Here is a 13636-nt window from a genome sequence, read left to right on the forward strand (position 1 = left end):
CCGACCGCACCACAGTCTCCTCCGCCCAAGCCCTGTCCCCTCCCCCGCCCCGGCCTGGGTCGGAGCCAAACCCCACAGGAATGCAGCCCGGTCACATGCGCTGCGGCGGTGGACGTGCCTCTCCCCCCGCGCCCCAAGGAGACCCAGCGCCATCTTGCCCTGACGCAGTTACAAAAGTCACGGGAGAAATCCTGTCTCCTCCTCCGCGCCAGCGCCCCAAAGTTTCGCAGAGGCCGAGCCGGGGCCCTCACCTCGCGCAGGGACAGGAGAAAATGGTCAGGGAAGAGCCTTGCGATTCCCTTCGCCACTGCTTGGATTCCATATCGGCCGCGGCAACAACGATCACCATCGTCACTTCTCCCTCTCTACCTTTGCAACAGCCTCCCCCTACGGCTTTGGCCCCACCCGCTGCTGCAAGATGAGGTCATCGCCAGCCAACCACGACGCGCCCGACAGGACACATCAGGCGCCGATTGGCTGCCGAGAGCGCCTCTGCCTCTCCCCACTCCGCTCCCCCCAGCGCCCCGGGTCGCTGCGGGGCAAAGGGAAAGACGGAAACCATTTCGGGGAAAGACCCCGAAAACAAGAGCCGGAATCGCCGTGTCATTTTAGTGGGGAAACCCTTCTTTATTCTTTGGTCTCCCCCTTTTTTCTTCGAGATCACTGTCTCTCTGTCCCTCCCTCGTTTAGTCACCGCCATATAAAGGAATTCCCACTCCCCTCCCCGCATTGTCCCACCGGTGGGGAAATCCTTCCCCGAGGCCAAAAGAAGTATAGGAGGCAACGACGGCAACTGCACCGACGGCAACGGCAGCTTTTTACCCCGAAACACGGTAGCAGGGAGGCGGCGCTGACGGTGGCTGCGTTTTTCCTGCTGCTTCTCCCCCCGACCTCTTCCGTTTCTTGCTCCTCCATCGAGACGGCGCTAGACTCGCCAGCTCCGCTTTTATCCGGTGCCCGGAGCCTGCGCACTGGAGCCTCCTCAGCCCCTAGTGGGCGTCGAGTGACACCCCAACCGGGTTCACCCAGCGCTGGAGGCCAGACTGGGCTGGGGGAGGAGGGGGAGAGGAACGGGGAAACGGGACTGGGGTTGTTTGGGAGGGGGAGAAAGTGTATCGCTTTCGGAGGGTGACGGGAGGGAGTTCGTTCCCAGGCCCTGCTGTCCTTGTCCGTGCACCCAATACTGGCATGCCCAAGCTCACCTATATCCAGACTTGAGGGCCACTGGGGGAAAGGGGGAAAGAACCAGTCCCACCGAACACCGACACTTCCTCAAACCTTCGGTGGATTGTTGAATGCATCTGTTGTCAGAAAGACAGAGATTCCGTCCCCCTCACCGCCTCCAGTTTGCTATCTTCGAGCCTCCGCGGAGAGGCAACGGCGGGCGGCAGCCCACAAGCAAAATGGCGCCGGGCAGCTTCATCCCCTCCCCCTCTGCCCCTGCGGAGCGGGACGGGCGGGCCCCGTGCACTTGCCGCCGCCGCCGCCGCCGCCGCCGCGGCCGCCGCCGCCGTCGCCGCCATTTTCCCAGAGCGAGAGGCAGTGACACTGAGCGGGCGCAGGGGGCCGAGTCGGAGACCGTGCCGGAGTTCGGGAGCGGCAACAGAGTGGGCATAGAGACTCCAAGCAGCCTCGCCGTCGTCTCTGCGTTCCTGTTGACTGCCTGGCTGCCCCCTCCCCTACTCCTCGGTTCCTGGTGAAGAGGCTGCGCGCTGCTGTTTGGGGAGGGGGTGTGTGGAGCCCGGTCCTGTGTCCGCAGTGGCTGCTGTCGGGGGGTCGCCTGTTCGCGGAGGTGCGAAGAGACTCCTTGGGGGTCGAGCACATAACGGGGTTCGGGTGTCTCGTGTGTGAACATCACAGGTTAGTGCCTGTCGTCTCCGTGGGAGTTCCTAGGGCTTGCGGGGTTGGGGGACTTGTGTTTCAAGGGGGAGGGAGGTCTCTCATCTTTATTCTTAAACTGGGGGAGGCGACGTTGACTCTCAGGTGTCTCTGCTGGCGCAAGACGTTGCTTGCTTAAATCGAATTTATCCTTTCTTTTCCCTGACCCTAGAAATGGAGCATTATGGCGGGTTTTAGGGTTGGGGAAGGGGAAACTGGCAGTTAAACCCCCTTGAGAGTGGGAGTTAGGGAGGGGGCGCACTCCTCATTGGCAGCGGGTTAAGGCCGCCTGAGTGAAGACGGAGGCTTGTGACTGTTAGTAGGGTTTGTGTCGAAGTGGTCCCAGGAGCTGCCAGCGCTCCCTTTTCTCAACCGCGTCTTGTTCAGGTGCTGAAAAGCCATATAGGCCCCATTTTCTTCTTCCATTTCTTGACGGGCAGTCTTTGGTATAATGTGCACATGAATACGAAGGGGGTAAGAAGAACGCCCTGGGCATCTCTCTTTGTGGGAGAGAGAGACAGCTAGCTCCTCATCCTCTCCTGGAGAGGGTAAACCCGCCCCTGAGGTGGTCACCCCAGTACCCAGCCTTCTCAGTCTCCTCCCCCACTCCTTTTGCATTACCGCCGTCCTTTACTGTGTCGGAGCCTTAGGATCTACAATATGGCTCATTTCAGAAAAGCTTATTTTGACCAAGGGATTGGCACAAATCCTATGGCAGCAGACACAGATGAGAAACAAACGGTTCACTGTGCTAAACGGGGTGGGGGTGAGAAAAAACAATCCAGAGTGCTCTCTTCTACTGGCCTTAGTTCCATATAGATCGGTCATTGCTGGGCTCTGTCTTAAGAATGATACAATTTAAAGTCAAAGAGAAATCGCTAGAGTTAGCTCCAGAGTAAACCTCGTTTTGCCTATTTTGTTCCCTTTTTAGAGATGTGAATAAGGTAAGGTGTTTGGAGTTCTGGAGACCTTGGAGAGAATTAAGTGAGGTGCATTCAACTCTAGGCTGGAGACATGAATACCTATTTGGAACATAGTCTGTTTTTTCCTTCAATTTCTGAGATGGGGAGTAAAAACTGAAATTTCCCTCTTTTGTCCTTTACAGATTCTAAAAATGGCGGCCCCAGGCTGATGTTGTGGTAATCTAATCAGCTCGGGTCCTCCACACCCCATGCAGTGCGTTTGTCTGCAGCATATTACAGGCTTATTATGTTTACACGAAAAGACTGGGCTGTTTTTCCTTCCCCGAGCCAGTTACAAAAATGTGTTGATTTTTTACTGCAAATTACAATGCTGTGTTTTAGTTGATTAATTTGATTCGTTTTTCCTGAAAGGCAAGTAAAATGTCTCCACTTTTGGAAAAAAACAAACAAAAAAACACTCAGCTTTGCAAATTTCAGTGGTGATGATGGGTGCGCTTCAACATTAAAAAAAAAATTATTTGGGTACCAATAATAGTTTTTGTTTGGTTTAATCCAGCCATCTTTTATTCAGTATGCCAGAGTAGATTAAAATGTTTAGTAAGTATATAAGTACAATCTATTTTATATGATTAAATGTTTCAATCTAGAGTAAGACATTTCCCAACCACCTCTTGACCCATTTTGTGGATTTTGATTTTTGTATTGTGTTTCACCTTAAATTTTAGGGAGCTGTACAAACAAGCCTAAACCTGTTACTTCATTGGGTGTAGAGATGCCATTATATTTTGCCATCCATTTTTCCCGTGTATTTAAGCTTTTCTTAAGAATTTTCAAAGTTGATTGTGTATTTGGTAAAGTGAAGCTTCATGCTGCCTTTAACAATCGTCTTACAGCATACTATCATCATTATGTAAGTTAAAAGTAAGGCTCCGATTCTGGATTTTTTTCCTCTTCAAATATGCCCATTTACCTATTATAGGATTGTGGAATTTAGTCTGTTTTAATAGACCTTAAATAAAAACATTACCATAATAGGGTCTTGAATCCATTTTATGCTATTTTCAGAAACTTATGGACTGAGACTGAAAATTAAATGGTGTCAGGTGTCATTTAACTGAATTTTTTAAAGTGTGAAAGATTAGAATTCACTTTTGTAATGGGAGTTCTTTTTGGGTTGAACTAAGCAGTGAGATATGAGTGGGCCATTAATGACATTTAATGACCATTCTGATTGTGGAGCAACGGAAAGATGAGTGCTTTTCAATCCAGTAGTACTTTAAAAGGTTGGAGAGTTTACACGTTTCATGATTCTTTTATTCCATTGTAAATATTTTAGAGCAGCATTTACTTCATATGATGACTGTATCAACTAGGTTGATGATAAGGTTCTAGCCTACGAAATAATTAGAGAAATAACTGGCTCAGGGATTTTCTACATACCAGTGAGCTTCATCATGGAAGACTGAGCACACAACCTTACTTAGAATATTTGAAATATTTTATTATAAAGTGAAATGTTGGTGGGTAGTGGGCGAGTTTGTATAGGGTTTTGGGGTCAGTACTCATTTGGATTTTTATCTGAGCAAGTATTTAAGTCCAGATCCTTCACTGCTGTGTAAAGATTGTGCATTTATTTTAAAGGCTAGGTGATTAAGGTCTGTGGTTCAGAAGCTTGGTACTTTAAACTTATATTCAATATACAAAATCAGTGTATTCTTACAGATTTGATTTATGTGGCCATAGGAGGGAACACTGCCTGTGCCCAATGTTTTTCTTCACAGAGACCTTGGTCAGGTCTAGACAGACAAAGCAATTGAACTTATTTGGCTTCAGATGAAAAATACCAAGTTAGAAATTATAGGAAAAGCTGTCTTCAGTTTACTAGCTTTCTTCATATTGGCTTGCTTTATTGCTTTAGGTTTTGTTTGTTTCTTTTTGGTGGTGGTGGTGGGTGTTTTTATTTTTTTGATGTTTTAGTTCCTGTAAAATGAGACTGGCTTTTTTTTTTTTTTTTTAAAGTATTGTACCTTATTTTGAATGGTTACTTTATAAATAACAAGGCTATAATTGTTTGTTTTTTGTTAATTTACTGTGTGTGTTTTAAGTTAGGATTGTCTAGGCAAATTTATTAAAAGATTAGGCATAATTTTTGTTCCCAGAGTTTTGAAAGAATTTGGTTCCTTGGGGGAAACTAGTCAAATGGTCTTTGTTCTAGGATAGCTGAGTTTCAAGGACTAGTTGTTTATCTGTTTAAGTGGATTTGTAGACAACTATAATGTAATTGGAGAGTTAATTTTATTTTTAGAGCCTACATTTTGATGATACATCCTTTCGTTGTCAGTGTAAATGAAAGGATCTCTCTGATCCCAGTTAAAGTGTAGAACCTTGACAGGTCTCCATTTCCGTCAACTCTGTAAAACTGATAACTGCCCTACAATTTTGGCTTGTCTGACTTCCTCACAGCTTCCAGCGAGAAATCATTGCCATATATGCCCCCAGTAAGCTCTAGGACTTCTTGAATCTACTGAGGAAGTAGGGAGAAAAGCTAATCAATGGGAGAAAAATTTCCCCTCAGTACATAAATTAGTGGTCTTAGGGAAATTATAATTTCTTAAATTGGCTTCTTAATTTCCAAGAGTAATGTACTCATTTTCATTCATCAATCTCCTAAAGAAACCTGTGGTTTAATTTTTAAAGGTGTGTTTTATGTAAACCCTAACAGCTCTGCATTTCTGGAAGCTACTACTGGGACTTAAATGTGTACAACCATAGTGTGTTTAAAATGTGTAAAACAGAACTTTGAAGAGCTATCAAAACTGGTTAGGAAATACTAGTATGCAGTTTTCTCAACAGATGCTATTTTATGTTTACTATTTTAAAAATATTTTAATAATGTATAAAAGCTTTTATCTCCAAAGGATTTGTTTTTAGCAGATGGTAGGTGCTTAATTATTTCTTGGATGTGAATCTTTTGTTGAAGCAAACACATTTACATCTCAAATATGTAGGGTGATCAGGGACTGTTCCCTGTTATGTGTTAAAATAAATCTTAAATACTTGTATTCTGTGAGACTTGTTTCCCCCAATTTCATGATAGATTATCTATGAGACTTTTTAATATTGAAAATAGAATGATGGTAAAATTAATTTTTTGTGTTGACTGGCAAATTAACGAGAAGAATACTATTTGAAATATTACTCTATGAATGTTACTGGCTTTTAGGCTGGATTTAAAATTGAAGTGGCTCGTATTTAGTACCTGTTTTGGAATGTGCAAATGTTGGGAGGAGCCTTATTTTTTTCTTGACATTGAAAGGATAATTTTTTGTATTACCTACAAATTTGCTTAATATGGAGGAACAGTATTTGTTGTTGAAATTGTTTTCTACACTAAACTGGAAGTGGATGGTATTTAACTAAAAATCTTGCAATTGCTATTAAACAGTGAGTATTTTACTTTATATAAAGTAAATAGGAGTATTTTACTTTCTATAAAGTAAATAGGAGTGTAAATAGGAGTATTTTACTTTCTATAAAATACTCATTGTTTAATAGCAATTGCAAGAGATAGGAATTAACCATATTATGATGCAAACAAATTTTTTTTTGTTATTGTGAACTTCCGTGCTAAGTGCTACATTAAAAATCAAATGAAGGTGACCCAGACTAAGTTAATTAGGTTTTAATTCGTAGCTTTAAGGATAAAAGAAGTTTTTATTAACCATTGGTAACTAGGCTGCTTTTTACTTAAATCAGAGTCAGGAAAAGCAATTGGTCTTATATTTCACTAGATAACATGTTTTCACTTGATATGAAATCAGTTCTTTTTTTCCCCTCACGAATAGCTCATAATTGGATTTTATTTTTGGACAGAAAAATGTTTTTTATTGTTAGGTGAATTTTACAGTTTTATTGGAAATCTCATTTGGTTATTTACCAAAACTATTTAACCTTTTTGGAATGTTGAACATTTTCAATGCAACAGGTCAACAAAGAATTCTTTTTTGATGTGTTGCATTAAGATGCCATCAAAACAGACATTATGCCTTTTAATGAGTAAATAATTAACCTATAAGTTAATGTGTAAACTACTTGTTCATCATTTTTAATTAAAATATTTTGTATTTCAAAACTTTCAAATATGAAATCTGGGTTTAGAAAGGATCTGCATGCAGGTCAACGTGATAAGCAATGATCTATGTAGCTTTATTTTTACAACAATTGGACAGAGAGGTAATTTCTTAGCAGCTCTTAGGTTGCTTAATTTAGAGTTAATCCAAAGGAAGAAACATTCCTTCAGAAGACTAGGACATATCAGATATTAATTATTAAAAATAGGCTGGGCACGGTGGCTCATACCTGTAATTTCACTACTTTGGGAGGCCGAGGCAGGCGGATCATTTGAGGTCAGGAGTTTGAGACCAGCCTGGCCAACATGGTGAAAACCCATCTCTACTAAAAACTACAAAAATTAGCCGGGCGTGGTGGCAGGTGCCTGTAATCCTACCTACTCGGGCGGGCGAGGCAGGAGAATTGCTTGAACCCAGGAGGCGGAGGTTGCAGTGAGCCGAGATTGTGCCACTGTACTTCAGCCTGGGCGATAGAGTGAGACTCTGTCTCAAAAAAAAAAAGTAAATAAGTAAATTAAAAAAAAAAAAATTCTTGGTCCTGAATTTTAATATTGAGAAAGATGATATTGTGTCATCACACCTGTGTAATAGCCAACTTGGTTGCAGCATTTAAGGTCATGCCTGTCTAGCATACGATAGTGGATTGAGTTAGTTTTGGTTTGCAGTACTTATAACTTTAAAGTTCACCTGGCCGGACATGGTGGCTCACGCTTGTAATCCCAGCACTTTGGGAGGCTGAGGCAGGTGGATCGCCTGAGCTCAGGAGTTCAAGACTAGCCTGGCCAACATGGTAAAACCCCATCTCTGCTGCAAAAATTAGCTGGGCTTGGTGGCCGGTGCCTGTAATCCCAGCTACTTGGAAGGCTGAGGCAGGAGAATCGCTTGGACCTGGGAGGCAGAGGTTGCAGTGAGCCGAGATCGTGCCAGTGCACTCCAGCCTGGGCGACAAGGGCGAAACTGCATCTCTAAAAAAATAAATAAAGTTCATGTAATTATGTTGTCTCATGTTTTATCTGAGACCAAAAATGTTTGAATTTTTTCATTTATGTTGACTTTTGTTTTCATAGGGTATTTAAAATAATTTCCATTTAAAGTCTTAAAAATTTACACTTATAAATTATTTTAAACGTATTTGAGTTAAATAAGCTTAAAGATTAAATATGTCTTCCTTACTGTTTGGCCTAAGATGAAGCCTAGTGTCAGTGGTTTTTAGTAAAAAGCGAGGAATATGGTGAAAAGAATTAACCATTACCACTTAGGATATTGTCAGGAAAACATAGTTTGGGTCTTTCAGAGAATGTGTATGAGAAACATACACTCTTCTAATATTTTTGTTTTCTTATTTCACAGACTAACGTATGTAATCGTTTCTCTTTTTGAGTTTACAGAGAGATATCTCGAGTTCCTCTTACCATCTTGCTTTATGTAACATTTAAAGAAAGACAGCGTTCAGGAATTTGAAAACCCCATTTCCTCTTTAATGAAGTGGCTGAGATGGGAAGATTCATGATGTGACTAATTTGAATGGTTAGGACTGTGGTCCAGTAGCCATAAATAGGGATCTCAGGTTGGTCTGATACATAGTAACTCTTACCCAGAAAATAAGTCTCTGCTTCTTCTCTTTAAATGAAGCTGCTTAATTGGTTGCCTTGGACAGAGGCGTATTACGTCTTACATCATTAAGCCTTCACTGTAACAATATTTTTGAAGCACAGACAAAAGATGAATTTTAGTAGCTGTTATTTTCCTGGCACCACAGATGCAGAGAGAGATAAGACTGTCCCTGCTTTGAGAGAACCCGTAGTTTATTTCACCTTCTTAAAAGCCTGCTGTTTTAGGGTTTTTTGGATGCAAGGAACAGAAATCAGCTCTAGCTAGCTTAAATAAAGGATTTGTTATAAGGCTATAGGGAAATCTCACATAATTTATTTGAAGAAAGTACAGATGGGCCTCACAGGAATTGGCAAGGTGTCAAAGAGCCACTATTCACCATCTTGATCCCCTCTAATTATCTGAGACTAGTTAGAGAGATGGTGGTGGGGTGAGTGTTTATGGTTTGTAGAGTGGCGTTTCTCAGATGTAAAGCAAGAGAAAGACACCTTTAATTCTCCTGAAAACAATCACTTTTTTTCCAGGAATGTTCAAAGGTACTTGGGAGGGTTTCCAAAACTAAATAATTGATATATCACACTGATGATTCAATTTTTAATTAAAAAATTGCCACACACATATGATGAGGAATGCTAAAAAACCAAGATATTTTTGGTTTTAACTTACTTAAAAATCATGTAAAATTTACGGAAAATTTAATAGTACAAATAACTCTCATATGGTGTACCAAGATCATGTGACTTGTGACATTTTGCTGTTTGCTTTATTATTCTCTATATATACACCTGATACTTTTCCTGAACCATTTTGAGAGTGGGTTTCATTGCCAGTAGTACTAGCCCCTTTACAGCCCTTATTACTGAAGTATGCATTTCCTAAGAACACGCATGTTTTCCTAAGTAACCAGAGTAGTTGTCAAATTCAGGAAATTTAACATTGATGTAATACTAAATAGTCCATATTCTAGTTTTATCAGTTGTCCCTATTATGTCTTTTATTAGCATTTTTTTCAGTACCATTAGCCGATCCAAGATCACAGATTGCGTTTAGTTTTGTTGTCCCTTAAGTCTCTTTTAATCTGGAACAGTTCCTCCGTCTTTGTCTTTTATGACATTGGAAGGCTTATTATATATTGCTCCTCAGTTTGGCTTGGTCTTAAGGTTTCTTCATTATTCAGATTATACATTTTTGGCTAGAATACTAGATTAGAAATATGTGTTTTTCTATTGTCTGGAGGCATATGATGTATGTTTGCCCTTTACTATTATGTTCATTTTGATAGCTTAGTTAAGGTGTTGAGTAGTTTCTCTATTGTACAGTTGATGCTTTTTTTTTTTTTTTGACATTACTAATTAGTTTTTGGGGAGATACTTCGAGATTGTATAAATATCCACTTCCTCATTAGACTTTCCTCTTCAAGATTTAGCATCTATTGATGATTCTTGCCTAAAGTTTTTACTGTGTTGGTTGTAAATACACGAAGATTTTTCTTTTCTTTTGCTTAATTAAAAAAAATTAATTTTCTTCTTTTCTTTACTTGGGTACATACATATACATATACACCAGGGTTTTTAACTGATTTGTTTCTGGATAGTTGGGATTGTGGGAGTTTCATTTTCTTGTTTTTTCTTTTCCAGTTTTTCTGTAAGGCATATGGGCTGCTTTTTAAATTGCAACAAATAAAATAAATTTTAAGGAAGAAAACTATAGATAAGATAGACAGCATTATATGGATAATATTCCTGTACAGTTTTCCACCCAAATGGGATTTAAATAGTTTCCTGGATGCTGATCTAATTTGAAATCCAGAACACACACAAAAAAGATGTGCTTCTAGTTCCTTATTGAGTCTTTAAAACTATTGCTAAATGAGTCTTGAGTTACAGTTGTATTGTTTAGGCTTATGATTTGCTGATGCCAGCAGCTTAATTTCTAAGGGCCAAAAACATCTTCCAATTTTGATACTCCCCTTTCTCCATTAAGAAAATCTATTACCCTGTCTCTACTAAAAATACAAAAAATTAGCTGGGCGTGGTGGCGGGCCCCTGTAATCCCAGCTACTTGGGAGGCTGGGGCAGGACAATCGCTTGAACCTGGGAGGCAGAGGTTGCAGTGAGCTGAGATTGCACCATTGGACTCCAGCCTGGGTGACAAGAGTGAGACTCTGTCTCAAAAAAAAAAAAAAAAAAAAAATTCTTTAAGCAATTTTTTTTTTTTTTTTTTTTTTTTTTTGTTTTTTTTTTTTTTTTTTTTTTTTTGAGATGGAGTCTCGCTCTGTCGCCCTTACTGCAAGCTCCACCTCCCGGGTTCACGCCCATTCTCCTGCCTCAGCCTCCCTGGTAGCAGGGACTACAGGCACCCGCCACCAGGCCTGGCTAATTTTTTTGTATTTTTAGTAGAGACGGGGTTTTACCATGTTAGCCAAGATGGTCTGGATCTCCTGACCTTGTGATCCGCCCACCTTGGCCTTCCAAAGTGCTGGGATTACAGGCTTGAGCCACTGTGCCCGGCTCCGTTAAGCAATTTTTAAAAAGTAAAATATTTTTTAGAAAACATTAAAATAGGTTATTTTTCACATACATGCAAATTAATGCTTTTTAAAAGGGGGTTGGTGAGATGGTGTATACACAGATGGTAATACAGCAGAGCATGAAACATCTGTAACTGGGGCAAAGCGGTATATGGTTTCTAGAACTTTGTAGTTAAAGAAATATATACTCAGAAAGGTTAAGAAGGACAAGAAAAGAAAAAGAAACAGGAAAACACTTAGACTTTCATTACATTACAATAATACTCATCAGTTTTATGTATTTTCTTTCAGTGATAGCAAGATGTTGGTAGTGAATTTGGATGATAATTTCTTTGGAAATTTTCAGACAGCAGGAGAAGAAAATTTTGAGACTTACAGAGTGCATATTATATTCTCTAAAACTTAAAGTTTTATTCTGAGAAAATTAAGATAATCATATTTCACAACAATGAAGATTAATGAAATACAGTGGATACTTAGCATTTGGTAGGTGCTTTAAAATGTAATTTGAATTGACTGTGTGCAAATATGTCTTAACAGATTGATGGAAGTTCAGTTTGTAGTACTACTAAGTCTTAATTCAGTGTTTAAACAAAAGGTATGGCAGAAGGTACAAAAACAAGCCCCATGATGAACAAAAGGATTTTCTTTCAGGCCAGAACTCCCATCCTGGCCGTGTAAAGGAGCACCTTAATTGACTGAAGTTAAGAGTCTACATTTAGAATTGACTTAAGAGATCTCTTTGTTATTTTTTTCTCACTGTGGCCCAAGGACCTCGTGTATCAATTATATTAAAATGAACATTCTTGGGGCCCCTTTCCAGACCAGTATAATCAAGTCTTTAGAGTGGAGCCTTGAATTTGCATTTTAGTACTGGCTCCAGCTCACTTTTGTATTCCAGTTCTCTGCTTTTATTTTATAAGGAGATTGAGCTCCAGAGAGTTTAAATGATTTTCTCAAGGTCATAAAGTTACATAGTGGTTAATCAAAGTTGAAAATTTAGGTCCTGATTCTTGGTGCTTTATACTTTTCTGAGAAATCATGCTGGACATTTCTTTTTAAAAGGCAGGCCACTATTTTCAGAGTCTCTGAAATAAGCAAATACTGGTCTTTGTATAGTGTCAAATGACAGACTCTCTGTCTACTGCTTGTGTATATTCCAGTTGAAGATGATTCATTGGTTTCCAGAACCTATGGGCTATTTGGATAAGGAGCTTGAATTGAAATCACAGCAGTACAAATTGGGATCAAGTTGTGGTTGAGCCTTGAATGCCAGAATAAAAGCATATGTACTTAAGAGGAGTGCTACTGAAAAATTTGCACTAAGAGAATGACATATGGAGCATGGCTTATTTACCTCCAATTCTTAAGATGTAAAAGTAACATATGTTTGTTAAAAGGACTCAAAACAGTACTTCTTTAGAAGCTGTATCGTATAGAGTAGAGATTCCAGAACCATACCACTTTGGTTTGATTGCACTCAAACCAGGTTGTACTACCTTGGGCAATGTTTTTTACCTCTTTGTGCTTTTGTTTCTTGGTCTGCAAAATGGAAATAATAATAGAGCCTATTTCATAGCGTGGTTTTGAGAATTCAGTAAGTTAATTTGGGTAAAATTCTTAGTAAGCTCTATAGCCTTTTCTGTGATAGTTTCTGGAAAAAAGTAAATCTCTGACTTCTGTGTGTAAGGTCTATCACATGCTAAGGTGATCACTATTTATAGTTTATTTTTTTCTAAAATCTTTTATGTAGGTACTATAGATGTTTCCTTAATCTTCATTTAACCAATGTGCAGGATTAATAATTCTTCTTTTAAAAATACTAATGTCCATGTATGTTGAATGAATGTAAACTACTTTCTGCTGCTTCCACCAGTTGAGATGAATGCTCATGGAAGTCATAGGTTTGTTCCCAAATCGGCTAATTCCATTGTACTTGTAATGTGTTTATATTATTCTATTAAGTATTACATAAACCAGTGATAAATGAATGTGAAAAGAGAACTGTTTAAATGCAAACTAAGTTAAATGCTTTGGAAAACTTGATAAAGGCAAATTAATTGCTGAAGAAAATTGTAGTCAGGTTAGGTGTGGGCAAGATGACTAAAAGATTATAGGGAAAAAATAGAAATCTAAAAGGAAGTTTACATTCAGATTGCCCCACAAAGATCTAGGTAACTTATTTTGAAATATGTTGAACCAAAAACTGTGGACATTGCATTACTGGTCTGGTTTATGTAGGAACAGGAAACCAGAATTCTAGTCAGGGGAGCTATACTCGAAGAATACATTTTAGCTTGAAACTAAAAAATTGATACGGACATTTTAAATTACAAGTACAGTATTTAAGATATATTTTTTATAATTCTCCGTGTTAACTTTGATGAACTCGCAAACATCTAGTCTCCTGTATATATGTAAATTTAGATTTCTATAATTCAAGAGGGGATGGATCCAGTTACATACTGTAACTGTTTTGATCATTTAGTGTCTTGGAAATCTAAAAATGAGACTTCAGGATCTGACTCTCGTTTATCCAGTGGGTTTATAGGACTCTGCTAGAT

The 13636-nt window shown here is 39.7% G+C and overlaps 1 protein-coding gene across 7 annotated transcripts in view; it reads left to right on the plus strand.

The window, feature by feature from the left end:
- Positions 1 to 1508: 1508 nt before the first annotated feature.
- The window catches only part of KMT2E (lysine methyltransferase 2E (inactive)), a 100609-nt gene continuing 88481 nt past the window's right edge, over positions 1509 to 13636 (plus strand). For all 7 annotated transcript variants that reach the window (XM_032761309.2, XM_032761308.2, XM_032761312.2 and 4 more), the window contains exon 1: positions 1509 to 1860. The gene's annotated coding sequence lies outside the window, so the exon portion shown is untranslated. The remainder of the gene's footprint in view (positions 1861 to 13636) is intronic.

Source organism: Hylobates moloch, unplaced genomic scaffold (assembly GCF_009828535.3).
Source record: "Hylobates moloch isolate HMO894 unplaced genomic scaffold, HMol_V3 SCAFFOLD_1, whole genome shotgun sequence".
NCBI lineage: Eukaryota > Metazoa > Chordata > Mammalia > Primates > Hylobatidae > Hylobates > Hylobates moloch.